General features: G+C 37.5%; 1 protein-coding gene and 1 long non-coding RNA gene across 14 annotated transcripts in view; one reads left to right on the top strand and one right to left on the bottom strand.

The window, feature by feature from the left end:
• The window catches only part of LOC111092301 (ankyrin repeat domain-containing protein 26-like), a 95,430-nt gene extending 82,918 nt beyond the window's left edge, over positions 1 to 12,512 (top strand). For 4 of the 12 annotated variants that reach the window (XR_005378380.1, XR_005378382.1, XR_005378383.1 and 1 more), the window contains exons 4-5: positions 7,110 to 9,590; positions 11,181 to 12,494. The gene's annotated coding sequence lies outside the window, so the exon portion shown is untranslated. Of the gene's footprint in view, positions 1 to 1,886; positions 5,546 to 7,109; positions 9,591 to 11,180 lie in introns of those variants that run through there. The other 8 variants (XR_005378378.1, XR_005378379.1, XR_005378375.1 and 5 more) reach the window with 7 other exon arrangements.
• LOC111092302 overlaps positions 1 to 19,151 on the bottom strand; it is a 194,790-nt gene that overhangs the window by 23,093 nt on the left and 152,546 nt on the right. The window contains exon 4 of one of the 2 annotated variants that reach the window (XR_005378385.1): positions 466 to 829. The exons of the other annotated variant lie outside the window; for it this stretch is intronic. This is a non-coding gene — a long non-coding RNA (uncharacterized LOC111092302). Of the gene's footprint in view, positions 1 to 465; positions 830 to 19,151 lie in introns of those variants that run through there. 2 annotated transcript variants of the gene reach the window in all.

The raw sequence follows: 19,151 nt of genomic DNA, 5'->3' as shown, positions 1-19,151 counted from the left end.
TGTGCAATTTACTAACATACAGAATAACACCCAGTGCCCGTCACCCATTCACTCCCACCCCCCGCCCTCCTCCCCTTCTACCACCCCTAGTTCGTTTCCCAGAGTTAGCAGTCTTTACGTTCTGTCTCCCTTTCTGATATTTCCCACACATTTCTTCTCCCTTCCCTTATTTTCCCTTTCACTATTATTTATATTCCCCAATTGAATGAGAACATATAATGTTTGTCCTTCTCCGACTGACTTACTTCACTCAGCATAATACCCTCCAGTTCCATCCACGTTGAAGCAAATGGTGGGTATTTGTCATTTCTAATAGCTGAGTAATATTCCATTGTATACATAAACCACATCTTCTTTATCCATTCATCTTTCGCTGGACACCGAGGCTCCTTCCACAGTTTGGCTATAGTGGCCATTGCTGCTAGAAACATCGGGGTGCAGGTGTCCCGGCGTTTCATTGCATTTGTATCTTTGGGGTAAATCCCCAACAGTGCAATTGCTGGGTCGTAGGGCAGGTATATTTTTAACTGTTTGAGGAACCTCCACACAGTTTTCCAGAGTGGCTGCACCAGTTCACAGAAACACATTTCTATTGTCAAAATTCAATAACCAAAGGAAACAACTTTCTCCTCTTGGAGAATTGTATTTTTCTCAAGTTTGGGGAAGGCTAAGGGGAAGGCTCTGGCCATCTGGCCACCATAAAGGCTAGGACTAGATCTCACCATGTCTCTGATGGCCATGCTGCCACTCATCTCCCTTGAACTATACCTCATTTCATTCCTTCACAGGGCACCATATCTCTTCAGGCAGAAGGCGATGGCAGCATTTCCTAGAGATTTTGTGAAAAAATAAAATAAACACTGATATTTTATACAACCACACTGCCTTTTAAAAAACAACTAAAGCTGTCTTTCTCATGACAAGTGTGTTGTTGTTTTTTTTAACCTCAGTTTTTTCATAAGCCCCAAAGGTTTTTCTTTTTTTTTTTTTTTTCACTTTTTTTTTCACTTTTTTTTCACTTCTCCTGGTACATTTGCAGGAAACTTCTTGGCTCTTAGGGCAAAAAGAGGCAGAATCAAGGATGTTATATTTTAAGAATGGAGGCCATTTACAAAACTTCACCAAATAGTTCTGTCTAGAATAGTTATTTCTCAGCTTCCTTATGTTCTTTTAGTGTTTACCAAGGGTAAATACTTGCATATTATTCTATATTTGACTATTCTTTTAAAAAAAGTTTCATCTCTTCAGATAGACATGAAGACCTAGTTTCTGAGTTGTAGCATCTCAGAAGGCAGCTGACATGTAATAGTAAATGGTCTTAGGAGTCTTCTCCGAGTGCTCCTTTTGATACCCATTGAAGTCATTCTCCATCTTTCATAATATATATATATATATATTTGTATCACTTAACTCTTGGGATAATTTGATGTTATTGTCTCTCTCTTCCTCTCCCAATTAGAATGTACATTCCATGAAGGTAGCGACCTAGAATAGTATCAACCATATAATAGTTGCTCAATACATATTTGTGAAAAAAATGGGGAGGGGCTTTTTCAGGCGATGAGTAGTTAAGAGAGGGCTGGTGGGCAGGTCAGAAGAAGGACAGGTGCAGGAGTCCCAACATCAGAGCCTTAACATGGCAATGCTCCTGGAACATTTGATAACTGGTTCACCTCTTCTCCTAGTTCTCATTTAGCACCTAACCCAGTTCAATGACTTATACGTTAATCAGCACATTTCCTTCTCAGAGTATCAGAGCTGTTTAGAGTATCTGAAAACACTCAATTTGTTATAGTTGTGGCTGCAAAAGCTTGATGAAAACTGTTATCAACATTTCACTTAAGCTTCTAATTGGAAAATCTTTTCTTTCTCTCCTCTTTTCTTAGGCTTTTGGAAAAGGGAGAAAATTAAATACATGTAGATGGGTTGAGGAAGAGAGGCAAAGATTTGGAAAAATAAAGTGGATTAAGTGTGAAAAAAAATAAATGACAGATCTCCAGTTTAAAAGCACTAAATTCAAGGACAATGAAGAAAATAAAAGCGTCGCTTTTTGAACTCAGAAAGTAATAGTTCACTGACTTAATGGGATTTTAACTCAACCACACTGCCTTTTAAAAAATAACTAAAGCTGTCTTTCTCATGACAAATGTGTTTTTTTTTTACCTCAGTTTTTTTCATAAGCCCCAAAGTTTATTTTTTTGTGCGTGTTTTTTGTTTTTGTTTTTGTTTTTTTCAGGTGTTTCTATATGGATTTTGGCTTGGATATAAATAATTCTTCAATTTATTTCTGCATCCAAATTGCTATTCAGCATTTTCATCCATAAGCATGCTTTGAACTAGACCACTGATTTTTTATTTGGAACAATCTCATTAAGATAAAGCAACTTCACGGACTTACCAAAACTCCCTTTGTAATAGTGTGAATACTGAAGGTCACCAAGTTGCCAAAGGGCAAAGGTTACAGAATATTCTGGAAGCGACTCATGCCTGGTCATGATTTTGGCTACAGTTGGCTTTGATTGACGTTATATGTAGATTGCAGGAAGGTTGTTACCCAAGAAAGTGTGTGTTTCAATGAGGGTGCTCTGTGCAAAGTTGAGAAAGTCCTTTATACAAAGTTGTACAGAGACTGCCCTTGCCAGCAATGTATTGTCCCGAGGAGGTGATGAACTCCCAGGGGCCACCAGGAGACCAGAAGCAAACTTGGTCAAGTGAGGCAGAGCCCTGGAATTCTGCTTGACCAGGTTAGTGTGCTGGCACCATGGCTCAAAGAATAGGAAAAAGAACAGCTTGTGGATATCAAACCATCTTTTTTGGATTTGAAGAAAAATCTATGGTAGACATATTGTATGTACTTTCTGAAAAAAAAAGTCATTATTTCACAGCATTTTGTTTACATATTTACAACACTGCTGGAAATGTTCATAATCATAGCCATGGGGATACTGAAGAAGAGGTTTAAATTCTGTAGCATGCCAATCTGAATGTTCAGGAAGGAAAAGAGATTAGTTTTGAAGGCATATATTTCTAAATTCCATATTTCACATCTGGATTGGATGTTAACCATATTGTGGTTAAGCAAACTATATCTGATTCTTGTTAATGCTTTATGTTTATTTTAGGGGCTTTTCTCTTGAGAAAGTACAATTATTATATTTACAATGTTCATGCATCCTCATAATATTCTGGACAAGTAGTATCCATCCGACTCCCCTCCTACCACCCTCTTCACTCCTCTCTTCCCAAACAAGAAAAAGAACCTTCAGGGCACATTACCATCAGTAAGAAAAGGAAGTGGGGGGTGGGGAATTCTTATGGGATGGGGAATTTCTATGCAGTGAGACAAGCACTGGACTGGAGCTAGTAGGAAATAACTTTACAGCTTTATTGTCTTCAGTCAGCAAATAAGAATAGGCTAAACTATGTGTATGGTATGATCTCTTCAAGTTCAAATTCTAGGATTAGTGTTGAGAAGGCCACAGAAAACCAGAGTATAGGACCTCATGGACTCTCTTCTTTTTTTTTTCAGGGAGACAATGTGCTCATACGTTGTAACTTATACTAACGTTCAATAGGTAGACATTTTGTCTGCATTGTAAATATCTTCCACAAGGAAAGAAAAGAGAAAAAGGGAGGAGACTACAAGTTTGTGATTTTAAAAAAAGGGAAATTTATGCTGAGTTAGAAAACTATGTTAGTGCAACAAAATGAACACTTGTGGTATATAGATAGGAAGTGAAAGAAGATAAATGACTTTTAAAAGGAGACACTGTACATAAAATCAATCTCACTCTACATAGTATCTATTTAAAGTGTTCTACAATTCAGAGTGTTTCGGGAATTAAGAATTTCTGGATGGCCAAGTTTATTCAGATGACTTCAAACCTTTTAAATCTTAGATATAATTTGTTTTTAATGGGAAATTTTCTAGAATGTGCATTTCCTTGTTTTATGAGAGCAGACTGACTGGATATACAATTGCAATATAATTAATCCTTGGGCATCTAAATATCATTCATTACTCAATTTATATTCAATTTGTCTGATGCTCATTTAGTAGCTCCAGACTCAGATGTTAACACAGACTGTAGTAGACTGTGAGCTGATGTGTAGACACACTTGCGGTTCTGAAATATGTTTATTAGTATTATTATTACAGCTTTGGAAAGTCACTGGTATCAATACACATCACTGGTCCAGGGCTAGGACAGCTAAATAGATTCCTGAGGAGTTTGGCACAGTTGTCCCTCAGAACATTAATGTTCCAAGTAAGCCAATCTTTCTAATTACTGCTATCAGGTCCTCTTGCTTGTAAGCACTGTGCAATACACTGCTACATCCCGACCATGGGCTCCTTGTCAGCATAGGTCTCCCCTCCTGTCTCAATGTTAGTTGTTGTACCTCTATCCATTTACTTCTGCCAGGGCTTATTTGCTTTGGGGTACAAGACTGTACTAATACAAAGCCAGTCACGCTCCCCTTTTCCTTTTGGCTAGATAAATCAACTGATTATACTGGATTAGTAAAACCATTTTACTCAAAAATGCACTATGTTGGCAGCTGTTGCCTTTTTGCTAGAGAAAATTAAAATAACAAAAGACATCAATGTACTAGCCATTACTACAGTTATCCAAATATCCTGGATTTGTTGGCTGTGACATACATTCCCTCAACCTCCCCCAAATACAAGTTTTTCCTATATGCAATGAGCTCCTCCAGGGGCGGGTGGATACCAGGACCACAGTGATAGTAGTATTCCTTATGGTGAGACCTGGCATGCAGGGGAGGGGTAGAAGATGGGGTGGGAGTGGGTGAGTGTTTGTTAAATAAAAAGTAACAAACCTGAAGCCACACAGTTGATAAGAAGTAGATTTGCTGTTATTTTACTAATATTTGAGATGTATATTTGCCTCAAAATAAGCTAAGACTTAAAACCAATAGAGTCAATACAATAACAAGTTCAAGGTCGTATCTATTAGAATTCATGTTTCCCTTTGTTTCCTATTGTTACTTACAGTCAGGGAACAATTTGGTTTTGTTGCATGCCTACACATGAGACTGGAATTCTTTCAAATTTATTATGTAGTTTAAAGCTTTCTATCAGTTATTTTTAAAGTGCACTTTGACTCTATATCTATGAATTATTTTCTATTACTTTATTGTGTCTTGCCACTTCTTTGAATTTTCCATGATATATTTATTTTGTCCAAGGTGCTATATAAAAATCCATTCATGTACATTTTATATTATGGCTGACTTTTTAGGTATTGGCATTCTATGAAAGGCAAAATTGTTGTCTGCACTTATGTTACAACCTGAAAGGTATAGAATTTGATTCATCAGCAAACTTATTGTATTTTATATATATTGATATCAATATATTTTTAATCATTTGGTTATATACCTTTTGCCCAGAATTGTTGAAATATTGCTGCATGCATCTTTAGATTATGATTTTGCGGTTGGTGCCAATAAACTGTATATGATATTTTTATGAGTAAAATAACATTTCTTTTATAAAACCAGAATAAAATCACTTCTGATACATTAGCATGCTAAATGGTACTTCATTTCCCCCAAAAGTTCTTCATAAAATCCAGAGGTATCCAGTTGTGAGGCATGTCCTCTCAGTATCTGGGAGTGTCTCAGCTTGTATAGAGATGGATGTGTCTATCGTTACCATCACTTGTTGAGCAGTCATGTACTCTCTCCTGAGGGATGACCCATGTGAGACACCTTTTGCTCCCAAAGCAGTGGGGTTCAGAACTTGCCCAGCACATCTTGAGAACCGACACTTTTAACGCATGTATGTGTGGGGGATTTTCCAAACCCATGCAGGGCTACTCCTTATATTTTATCATCTGGGCTTCCACCACTATCTCATTACAGGAATGATTAGCATTGTAACTGTCACATTTTAAGTAAATCCATGTGTGGAATGTTATTCAACAAAATGAAGAGGATGATTTATCCAGGAATTTGTGACTGGAGCTCTAAAGTAGCTGCAATGTGTGATGATGATAACTTTCATTTAGTAATTAAAAAAAAAATCCCAGTTTAAATTTGCTTTTATTTAGCACATTTTTGTGTTTCTCTAAAACTGTTCTGACTTCTGGTTCAAATTCAGGCACATTCAGAAGGGGAAAAGAAGTGGCTTGTTTTTATGATGTTAGCATAACAGTACAGAAGTGTCTTACCTATTTATGGCTCCAAATTTATACCACCATCTAATTCCAAAAGAGATTTGAGGTGGTACGTGGAGATGTTGACTTTGCTCTTATCTGGGCACCTTAAAATGTTATTTATGCTGCCTGTTTTGTCCCATATATTTGTCACTGCTTGGCATTTGGTGATTAATGTGTGTAAGTGGAACAAAACTTATACTGAACATATAAAACATCCTCTTATCCGCCAGGTCTTGGCAAGCACGGGGAAAACTGCAAGAGGATGCAATTTGAAATTGCACACTAGGTGCAAAAGAGCTGTATGGCTATTTTAATTTTAAAGAGGAACTCAGATTGAGAGATAAAATCATTCTTTAAGAAAGCATTTCTGCTAGGAAACTGTTAATGCCTCCTCTTCTGCACTCTCTGCGTATGCAACACTCAATCATTGGCATCCCCTTGAGAAAAAGAAGTGCAAGGAATGCCAAGAAGGCAGGACTATGCTGCTTCATCACTTCCAGGGGACTTTGGGAATTAGGGGATACCTTGACATATTTGCATTTGTATGACGTCACATTTAAAAACTCTTGGACATAGTGTACACAATGCAACATTCGTATTAATTTCTCTCTCCAACTTGGTATTTCATATTATACTTGGGGAGGTAAAATAAGGAAGAAGAGGAAGAGGAGGAGGAGGATGGAGAAGGAAGAAGATGATGCTGGAAGAAAGAAAGGCTTCAGCAGACATTCATGTTGGTTTCATTAGATGAGTGTCTGACCACACATTTAATGGGTTGGCAGGTGGCTGATGGCTTTTTTTCCAGAGTTGATTGGATGCTTTGGCTCAGTAAATTCCTTTGGCAAAGTGAGGAAGCATTTGCAGCTATCCTCACTGCTTTTCTAATTCTCTTCTTCATACCCATGGATTTCTTCTTTCCTCCAGGTACTCTTCTGGGAATACAGCCCACCTATCACTGAACCAGGAGAAGAGTCATGGCCACACAGAGGCATAAGATCAAAGTTAGAGGTCTCTTCTGTACAGGGCTGGGGAATGACAGCCTGCTACGGCTGAGTGGAGGATCAAGAGGTGCTGGCCCTTATTTTCCTTATTTGCAGCAAAAGAGGTGTGCATATTGAGGGGTTCCAAATTAGAGTGATGAGCAGTCATGTAGTATCTGCATGTGCTTATTAGAAAGTCACTTTCCAGGGCTCTACTGTGGACCAAGTAAACCATATTCTCTCTCTGGGTAAGGCGCCCAAATCTGAATTTTTAATAATCCCCCAAGACAAAGTGGATGCTTCTTAAATCTGATACCCACTGGGCTCTTATCCAGGTTACTTTTACTTATCATTCAGGACTAACATTCTATGGTTCTAAGCCCATTTAAGTTTGCCTCACTTTATTCTCCTTAAAGAGAAGCCCTGGGTCACAGATGTCCAGCAAGAACTCTCTGGGAGCCCCATCCTCATCAGCCTTAAAATCTGTAAACATCTTCCCCAGCACATTGTCTTGGCAGGCACAGCATGCAGGTGCAGATGGGTCATGTCTCAATCTCTGTGGAGCTGGGGGCTGAGCTGATCCCAACTAACGACTGATCCTTGCTCATGGTCATCAAGTGGCATCAAAAAACACTTAGGAGGAGCAGAATGATGCAACCTGCTGCTGGACGAGTAGGCAAATTCCTTGGCAAGAAGATTGATATTAGGCAGAAGCAATGAGATGGAGAATCAGGTCAGGCTGAGAGAGAACATTCTGGATGACATCAGGACTGTCAGGAAGCTGGGTAAGGAGCACACTGGGTCAGACTATGTAAAGAGTCCAAAAAGATCAGAGACTGACTCAGCCTATTCCCAAGACAGCAGATACTTTCAGAATGACCTGCACTGCTGGACTTCTGGGGTGTTCTCAAGGGCTGCAGGAAGAGTCTGCCATCCTGAGAAACCCTATTGACGTAAAGTCCCAGAAACAAAGCCAGGTCTCTGAGAAGAGCCAGATCCCATGGTTGTCTCACACACACACCCCTTATACTCCCTGAGCCTCAGTTTTCTCATCTGTAAGATGTGGGTGCTAAACTGGGTAATGCCTACAGTTTCTTCCAGCTCTGTGTTTCTAGGGAAACAAAACTATTAAAATAAATAATGAGACAGGAAAACATGAAAAGAAGTTGTTACCCAAGATAGTTATGAGGGGAGGAAGAATCTTCTGAAGGTAAGAGTTGCTAAAGGGCAGAAGGAAAGCTTGACCTGAGGACATGAGTGAGCAGACCAGATGTGGGCAGGGATAGGAAAGACACCTCCAGAGGCCAGCATGGGCACTTTGGATCTAGTATGGCATTGCCCGGGGCCAGAAAGATGTAGTGCTCAGCTTGAGACTATATAAGATCAAGGTATAAGCAAAACTCCTCAGTGCAACCACCATTAAGAGGATGCTCCAAATAAAATGAGTCAAACTCTGTAATGGACTCTCAGGATGCCACTGCTGTTTATGCAGCTTTGTGTAGGAAATGCCCTTGCATTGAAAATCCCAGGGAATATTAATTTTACTCAAATCCCCAATAATGATTAGCATCAACCTTTCAAATTCACAGCATTCTTAAAAGTTTGAATAAACTGAAAGAAGATTCAACATACATGTTCTGTTCTGCAGCCTCAGGTCCCACAACGCTCCTCAGTTTCACAACATACTTCTAGTTTCTGTGCTTCTGCCAGAAGGCTCCTTTCAAGGGGAGCCACTATCTCAGGTATGGTATGTCACCCTCAGCTACAAGCCCTCCAAGTCTCTTTGACCAGGGTCTATACTTCTAGAATATAGTACTCAATGAGGTGTTTTTTTTGATGTATCTTATTCACCACACATCTAGAAACTCAACCAGGAATGGGACCTCCACACAGTCACATACACAACCCTTCTTGTGGAGATTGATTTTGCCCTGGACTACACAAACCCCATTAGCATTATTTCTCTCCTTGGACAGAGTAACCAACACTTTTTCTAATTCCCAAGCTCTTTCTTCTGCAACTCCTGGCAACAGAGATAGATGTTCTTTCACCGAAGACTATCTCGGGGTTGAAGGGCTTTTCAGCCCGTTATACTCTGGACTCTAGTAGAGCACAGAGGTGTGGTTACTGAATCACTCAGGGATGCTTCATCCCCGTCTTTGGTCACCAAAATGTACTTGAGGGAGTGAGTAGAAGGGCCAAGTCACTTCTTCTCATTGCTTTAGGATCCTTATTCTAGCAAAGTGGGTCTACATACACTTTCACGGTGACTGAATATCCTTAATACACAGAAACAGGATGGATTTACTCTTGGAAAGCTCTCATCAGAGATGGTTGCTAAACTAAGTCTGGAAGGGCTTAATTAGACTCAAAGCCACATCTCACAGATGTTCGACTGCCTTTGGGAAGAAAAGGTCAAGACCTAGTAGGTATTTTCTTTGTGACGTGAACTGAAAAGCAGGTTGTGTTCTATCTACTGTTGTCCAAATGACTAGTCTTTCTTCAACTCTGTCCTTTCTGGAATTTATCCTATTTTCATTCTGATATCACATCTTTCCTTTCCAAGTTTATGGTTGGTTCTTTTTCTTTGCTATTGTACCTATTTTATTTTTCCTTGTTTTTATTTTATGGAGTTTTTCTTATTCTTTTTTTTTTTTTTGAGTTTTTCTTATTCTTATTAAAAGAAGCAATGCCTCATTTTCTTTTTGAACATATTTAGCATACTTATTTAAATGTTTTGCCAAAAGTAGTCTATAAAATATTCTATAAAAATGTTTTCATTGTTGACTTTGTTGGCTTTTTAAATATTAGATTTTACAGTATTTTTGTCTCTGATTCTCAGGATAGCAGATTTTCAAGTACCTTCTCCTGGCCCTCTCAGCCCCTAAGTTAAGAAGAGTAAGAACAGTTTTGGATGCCCGTTACTCTAAGATACTGGAGATAGTAGATCCCTTTGCAGAGCCAGCAGGCAACCTGGCTTACTATCTCATATTTTGATGAACTGACATGCTGCTTTCTCAGATCCTCAGCTCTCTAAAGACCAGAGATCTAGGAAGACCACTTTTGCCACGTTATTTTCTTTTGTTCTTTAGTCTCTTTTTGTGATTAAGAGAGGCCTACCTAAGCCCCTGCTTTCATACTTATGAGCCTGGCTCTAGCCCCATGTGTGATGGAGAATTTCTAGTGCCCTTGACCCCACAAAACCTGCCTCCTGGAAGCCACTGCTTGCGTCCAGACCCAGAACCTAGAGGGCTTTTAGGTTCAGCCAGCTCACCATTTTCCATCTCTATTCCATTTTTGGTCCAGGGTGGTATTTATCTTGTTTTTATTTCTGGTTAGGGTCTTTCATTTCTCTTTTTAAATATGTTCCCTGTCATTGCTATATTTCACTTCTTATTTCTATATGTGTAATCTTAAAGAGTAAACACTTGACTATAACTCCAAAAATGTGGTATATGCCTTCATTAACCTATGCAAATCCTGCTGTGCCTTCATGCACTTCACAAACATTTGTTAGTTCTTAATGTGTGTAGGTCATTGTTCTAAGCTCTATGTGAGTATGTGTAGTGGAGTGGTGGGTGGGTACAAAACCTTTTCACCTCCAAGTCCTTTTAATTTAATCTAGGATTGACTTTTATACTCCAGTAACTATAATGTGGACAGTGCACATCATCTTCTGAACTAAAAGTCAGGATGGTCTAATTATAAGCAATTTAATTTTCCTAATCTGTTTCCCCATCTACAAAATTATAACAAAAATAACACTTACTACTTAGAATGGTTTTGAGTATTAAATAATACAATCCAAACAAAGCACTTAGCTCAGTATCTATTATTAAAAAACATACTCAGTGGTATTAGCTACTATTATCTTGATAGGCAGTGTGCCAATTTCAATCATTTCAATGATTTTAAAATCTATTATCTGTGGAGTCTTCTATGCAAATATTTTCTTCTTCCTAAATTCTTGTTATTCTTCTATGATAAAATGGACTTCTCATCACCTCTATTCCAGTGCATCTTCACCTCTGCCCAGGAGGGATTTTTCTAGCAGAATAACACTACATGTCATACATGAGGTAAGTTGGTTTTGAAAGGGCTCTGCTCTGAAGAAAGTGAGAACTCACCATCTTCTCTTTGGATAAAACCAAGAATGGGTTTCCCAGAGCTCATATACAGGGTGAGTGACAAGATCTTAAAGATGGACAGATGGTAGGAAAGGAAGGAAGAAAGGATATTAAAAAAGAAGGGACTTCTGGAGGTCCATATGAGAAAGCTTCTGCTTAGTTTGGAAACAGCAATGAGATATTTTAGAACATCCTATTCACTCTGAGAATGTTTGTGATTGGCTGTAAGTATGATGGAATTCTTTCTGCTAATAGGATCTACTGCAGAAATTATTGGCCTACAATAATACAATACAATAATTTCTTTCTTTCTTTTTTTCTTTTGCCGACAGGATTCTGACTTTTATTCTTAGGTAAGAACACAAAGAACAAAGACAAGTAGCAGCAAAAAGGGCCTGTCTTCTAATCCGGCTGCGTCCGGGCCTCAAGAAGGACACTTGTGCAGGACACACACCACTCAATCCTCAGAGACGCTCAGAACCTCACTTGGGCCTGAAGTGCATCTGATTGGTGGCATTGTTCTTCATTTCCGTCTTCAGCATCCACTTCGATTTCATCCTCTGGACATACTGATGTCCCGCTCACGCAGAAGAGCTGCTCCTGTGCTGCCGGTCCATCCCAGGGCTCTGTACTGCTGCAGTATCCGGCCCACAGGCTTTTACCAAGAAAAAAGCCTGGTGTCTTGGGATGTCAGAACCTAGATCACTGTAGGATAACCTAACCATGAAGACATTGAGAAAGTAGTACCTGTACCAAACATTGCCATAACTCACATGTGGATATTTTGGTTCAGGAAGTATACTGGGGTGACCCTTCACTTTCAATGTCTTATGACAACAGAAGAACACAATATTTAAAACTGAGACTCGGGTAGCCTGGGTGGCTCAGTGGTTTGGTGCAGCCTTAGGCTCAAGGTGTGATCCTGGAGACCTGGGATCGAGTCCCATGTAGGGCTCCCTGCATGGAGCCTGCTTCTCCCTCTGCCCATGTCTCTGCCTCTCTTCTCTCTGTGTCTCTCATGAATAAATAAATAAAATCTTAAAAAAAAATAAAGCTGAGACTCTTCTGGAAAATCTAAGGTGAATGGACACCAGAGTAGGATAGATGCCAAACAAACCACTGGACAGGAGAAAGGCTTGAGGGCTATTTCTTCCTATCAGAAAGGGCTGACAAATGCTATGTTCAGAAAGACCATCTGAGTAAATTCAGCAATATAAAATTGGAACAATGATGCACAAGCACTGAGAGTATGTTTGTTTTATTTATCCCTATGAAAAGGGAAACAGAATGTTGGCCTATTTTGGTGATTTAAATGAGAAGTCTGTAAAGGAGGTAGAACAAACAAAACTTCCACACATGGCTGATGCCTCTGGTCAAGTTAATTTGGGTGAACACAGAAAAAAAAAATTAAACCTTTGAATATAGTCCAAGATTTAGGATGGATTTAAAAAAAATCAGCTGGTCACCTTAATTTTTTATAACCTTGGTATCATAGGAAGAATATTTTTTGACATAATGGAACTTCCGTAAGTTAAAACAAATTGAATAGCCATCTTATTCAGCAGAATCAGCAATGTTGAGAATCATTTTTAAATGCTCTCTTAGATTTGGTGTTGGAGAGACAGAAGGTAATAAGTTTTGGGTTGTGCTGAATCCCTTTCTGAGAGTATTTACTGAGCATGCTTAATCCCCAGGTATTAGGCCATGTCCCAAGTCTTCCCAGATGTGGACTAATTTCCTTGACCTCCAAATGCCAGATGCTGAGGTTGGGACTTCATCAGCATATTCATGTCAGGAGCTGGAAAACATTTTTATTTCCTCCAAAATTCATCTTCCCCTCCATACTACAAATTAGAAAATACAGAGCAAGTTTACTGCTTTCTGGGATTTTGAAGGCGTAATGCCGGGAACATGCATCAGTTGCCAAGCGGGGCACAGGCCTGTCAGACTCCTTATGGGTCTGGGTGGCCTTGCATATGACTTTGATGTTTGGGTTCAGTTTTATGTCTCTCTCCAGGACATTTAAAAATGAGTTAGGCCTACTCAAAATAAAGGATAGCCATTTCAGTTGGTCTAAAATGAAGTAAGGAAATTGGAATGGCATGAACATTAAGGTTCAGAGAAACAGATCTGAGGTCACAAAATACCTGGCCCTGCCAAACCAAAAACCAAAGTACAGCAATGTCAAGATACTTTTGGCTAAACCCAGGCCTAAAACACCCACCTGGAATGGCTCAGAATTTATCTTACATTAGATCTGTTTTTTTTCTACATTACCTCAAATATTGACACAAAGCCAAAAATAGAATGAAGTTCTTAAATTGGATGACCACGGCTTCCTGTTGGAAAGAAGGTAATTTTCCATTTGATCAGTTGAACTGAATGGTTTTGCATAGCATCTGGTTCATGTTATAGAATTAATACAATTAGAATTTTAAAACAAGCGTTTTTTGACATTACTTTTCCTTATCCAAGTGTCACAATCTACTAAAAACTGCAATTTGCAATTTGTTAATTTTCTTAATTTCTTCAATTTTCCTCTTCACAGCTCCATTTTACATTCACTGTTCTCACTCCTGTCTTTTTTTTTTTTTTTAGCAATGCTCTAATTTCTTACTGCTTGCTACTTTTTGAATATTATGGCATTTTTTAAAAAATATTATGGCATTTTGATGATCTTGTTCTCATTGGTTTGATGTATTTCTTTGTTCTTGTATCTTGTCCTTGTATTAAATGCTCCAAGTCCTTCTTTCATAATATGTCTGTTTGGAAAATTAGGCTTTAATATTTTCCAACATTTTTTTTTTAACATTGCTTGCTACCTCATGTTTTTAGGATGATACTTTTACCAGTTCTCAAATATTGCCAGAAGGAAGGAATCAATTAACATCTTCTCTAGACTTTATCTTGGAAATAAAAAAATAATAAATAATTTCCCTCACACTAAAAAATGAAACAGAAAATTATCTTTGTGTTCATCATGGTCATTTCAGATTTTGGATTTGAAAATAATGCCCAAACCCAAAGGAAATTTGTGGACAAAGAACGCTATTTAAAAAAAAACCTCAAAAATTACTTTTTAAAAATTAGTTACTGTAGGAAAAATTCATGTAGTAGCCAGAATATTAGAAAAATACTTTTTATTGGGTTAGACTATATAAAATCTATGACATTTAAAATAATACTGTCTTGTCTGAATGGGTAAAAACAGAAAGCTTTTGGATGCATTAAAACACACTTCCTAGCAGAAAAAGAAATTAAGAAAGCAATCCCATTTATAATTATATCAAAAAGAATAAAATACCTAGGAATAAATTTAACCAAGGAGGTGAAAGGCCCACACTCTGAAGACCAAGATGAGAGAAACTGAAGACAAAACACATAAATTGAAAGATATACTATTCTCATGGATTAGAAGAATTCATATTGTTACAGCATCTATACTACCCAAAGCAATCTATAGATTCAATGTAATCCCTGTCAAAATGCTAAAAGCATTTTTCAGAAAACTAGAACAAATAATCCTAAAATTTGTATGGAACCACTTAAGACCCCAAATATCCAAAGCCATCTTGAAAAAGAACAAAGCTGGAGGTATCACCATCCCAGATTTCAAGATATACAACAAAGTTATGTAATCAAAACATCATGGAATTGGCATAAAAAAAGATATATAGATGGATAGAACAAAAGAGAGACTAGAAGTAAACCCATGTGCATATGGTGCATTAATGTATAGTAAAAGGGTCAAGAATGTACAATGGGGAAAGGACAGTATTTTCAATAGTGTTGGGAAAACATGCAAAAGAATGAAACTGGATCACTTTCTTATACATACACAAAAATAAATTTAAAATGGATTAAATACCTAAATGTAAGACCTGAAACCATAAAACTGCTAAGAGAAAAACATAGGTAGAAATCTTTTATTTTTTTATTTTATTTTTTTATTTTATTATTATTTTTTTAGAAATCTTTTAGACATTGCTGTCAGCAACATATTTCTGAATACATTTCCTCAGGCAAGAAAAACAAAAGCAGAATTAATTATTGGCACTACATCAAACTAAAAGGCTTTTGCATAGTGAAGGAAGCCATCAACAACAAAAAAAGGCAACTACTGAATGAGAGATATTTGCAAATAACATATCTGATAAGGGAATAATTTCTAAAATATATAAAGAACTCATATAGTTCAACACCAAAAAAGCCAAATAATCTAAAATGGGCAGAGAATCTGACTAGATATTTTTTTCAAAGAAGAGATACAAATGGCCAACAGACATAAAAAGATGCTCAACATCACTAATCATCAGAGAAATGCAAATCAGAACCACAATGAGATATCACCTCATACCAGTCAGCATGGTTAAAATAAAAAAGGCAAGAAATAACACGTCTTGACAAAGATTTAGAGAAAAGGGAACCATCGTGCATTGCTGGCGGGTATATAAATTGGTGCAGCCATTGTGAAAAACAGTATGGAGTTTCCTCAAAAAACTAAAACTAAAAATACCATACAATCCAGTATTTCCATTGCTGGGTATTTACCCAAAGAAAATTAAAATACTAATTCACTCTTATGTTTATTACAGCATTACTTATACTAGCCAAGATATGGAAGCAATATAAAGTGTTCAGTGATAGATAAATGAATAAAGAAGATGTGGTAAATGCATACAATGAAATATTAGTCATAAGAAGGAATGAAATCTTGCCATTTGCAACAAATGGATGGACCTAGAGGATGGATATCATGGTAAGGAAAATAATTCTCAGACAGAGAAAGACAAATAAATACCATATAACTTAAATGTGGAATCCAAACAACAGAACAAAGCAAACAGAAACAGAAATAGACCCATAAATATAGAAAACAAACTGGTAGCTGCCAGAGGGGTGGGGGTTGGAGAACTGGCAAAAGAGATAAGGAGATTAGGAGGTACACATTTCCAGTTATAAAATAAATCAGTCATGGGGATGAAAAGTACAGCATAGGGAATATAATCAATAATATTATAATAACATCATATGATAACAGATGATAACTACACTTATCATGGTGATTATTGTGTAATGTATAGAGTTGTCAAATCACTATGTTGTACACCTGAAAGTAATATAATTTATACCAAATAAACTTCAATTATAAAAATGTACCTGGATGGCTCAGTCTGTTAAACCCATTTGGTATCAGCTCAGGTCATCAGTTCAGGGCCGTGGGATCCAGCCTCATGTCGGGCTCCATGCTCAGCAGAGTTGGCTTGGGATTCTCCCTCTCCCCCAACCTTCTCCCTGTTTATGCTATCTCTCTCTAAAAAAAACTTAGGCGCATCTGGGAGGCTCAGTCGGTTAAGTGTCTTCTTTTGGTTCAGGTCATGAACCTAGAGTCCTGGGATTGAGCCCTGGGTCAGGCTCCCTGCTTAGCAGGCAGCTTGCTTCTTCTCTCTTTGCCCCTACCCCCTGCCCTCACTCATGCTTGCTTTCTCTCTCTTACTCTGTTCTGTCTCAAATAAATGAAATCTTTAAAAAATTTTAAAACAAAATAAAGTACTGAAAGAAAAAAACTAAATATGCACTTTTTATCCTTATATTTAAATACCCCATGTTTGCTTGCAAATATCAGCAAAAATAATCATTAAAATGTATGTTAAAGGAATGAGGATTTTCCATCTTCTTTTGTGATAATCTACCCTTTGGTTTAGTGTTCTTAGAAAACATTTGCAACTGATCCAGGTCTTAGAATAAATGCTGAGGTGAAACCAAACTACTAGAAAGTAACAACATTAATGGAACATAGTCCACTTATTTTTACCTCTGGTAAAATCATTATATGTATTTCATTATATGTATCTAGAAGCTACAAAATCATACATTAACAATGTATTGGGCAGCCCGGGTGGCTCAGGGGTTTAGCGCCACCTTCAGCCCAGGGCGTGATCCTGGAGGCCCGGGATGGAGTCCCATGTGGGGTTCCCTAGGTGGAGCTTGCTTCTCCCTCTGCCTGTGTCTCTGCCTCTCTCTCTCTCTCTCTCTCTTTCTTTCTCTGTGCTTCTCATTAATAATAAAAAAATCTTTTTTTAAAAAAAGTTATGTATTGAATTATCCATTCTAAGAGTTCCTGATAGAGTCAGATACTATAATAAAGTTCTCGGACAATTATCCTGGAGACTTTTACTTATTTTGTAAAAAATTAACCCTAATTCATCTACCCAAATATGCTACAGCCTGGTAAAAATAGGTCTAAAAATATTTCCATCATTAAAAAATACCCACATCTACTTGAAAATCCTTAGTGCCTATGACATCTCTTACTCTAGTCTTCTCCTTACTTATTTAAAAACATAGTCCCTTTTCAAGTTGTATTTTCAAAATAATATAGGAACATATTCTCTGTAAAATGTAGGCATTATGAATTAGGCTAGTGTTCCTCAACCCTCCACTTCCAATCATAATTCTCTTCCTAGAACTAACAACTGTTAGTTCATTGTATATAATTCCAGAACTTCTATTTCTTCTGTGCATTTCCATCTATATTTAAACCTATAGCCATATAGCCATTTGATCCGTTGGGCACTATGAATATAGTAACTAATGCCTACCACTTTTCAGGGGCCTTTAAAATATTTAATTCCTAAAATTTTTATTGCCTCTAAAGTATAAAAATAAAACTACATAATTGAAAAATAATGTTAAATAGTAGTGCAATTGCAGGGTCATAGGGTAGTTTTTAACTTTTTGAGGAATCTCCATATTGTTTTCCAGAGTGGCTGTATCAGTTTGCATTCCCACCAACAGTGCAGGGGTTCCCTTTCTTCACATCTTTGCCAACATCTGTTGTTCCATTTGTTGTTAATTTTAGTCATTCTGATAGGTGGGAGATGGTATCTCACTGTGGTTTTGATTTGCATTTCCCTGATGATAACTAATGCTGAGCATCTTTTCATGTGTCTGTTAGCCATTTGTGCATCTTCTTTGGAGAAATGTCTGTTCATGTCTTCTGCTCATTTCTTGACTGGATTATTTGTTCTTTGGGTGTTGAATTTGATAAGTTCTTTATAGATTTTAGATACTAACCCTTTATCAGATATGTCATTTGCAAGTATCTTTTCCCATTCTGTAGGTTGCCTTTTAGTTTTGTTAATTGTTTCCTTTGCTGTGCAGAAGCTTTTTATCTCAATGAAGCCCCAAAAGTTCATTTTTGCTTTTGTTTCTCTTGCCTCTGGCAACATGACTAGTAAGAAGTCACTACGGCTGATGTCAAAGAGTTTGCTGCCTATGTTCTCCTCAAGGATTTTGATGGTATCCCATCTCACATTTAGGTCTTTCATCCACTTTAAATTTACTTTGGGGTATAAGAAAGTAGTCCAGTTTCATTCTTCTGCATGTTGCTGGACAGTTTTCTCAAGACCATTTGTCAAAGAGATTGTCTTTCTCCCATTGGATATTCTTTCCTGCTTTGTCAAAGATTAGTTGACCATATAGATGTGGGTCCATTTCTGGGTTAATATTACGTTCCGTTGATCTATGTGTCTGTTTTGTGCCAGTACCACACTATCTTAATCACTTTGTAATATAGCTTGAAGTCCAGAATTGTGATGCCTCCAGCTTTGTCTTTCTTTCTCAAGATTTCTTTGGCTATTCAGGTTCTTTTTTGGTTCCATACAAATTTTAGGATTGTTTGTTTTAGCTCAGTGAATAATGCTAGTGGTATTTTGATAGGGACTGCATTAAATGTATAGATTGCTTTGGGTAATACAGACATTTTAGCAATATTTGTTCTTCTAATCCATGAACATGGAATGTTATTCCATATCTTTGTGTCATTTTTTATTTCTTTCATAAGTGGTTCTATAGTC

This window comes from Canis lupus, chromosome 25, assembly GCF_011100685.1.
Source record: "Canis lupus familiaris isolate Mischka breed German Shepherd chromosome 25, alternate assembly UU_Cfam_GSD_1.0, whole genome shotgun sequence".
Lineage (NCBI taxonomy): Eukaryota > Metazoa > Chordata > Mammalia > Carnivora > Canidae > Canis > Canis lupus.
The sequence above is the reverse complement of the archived record's forward strand: the minus strand, read 5'-3'. Positions and strand labels throughout refer to the sequence as shown.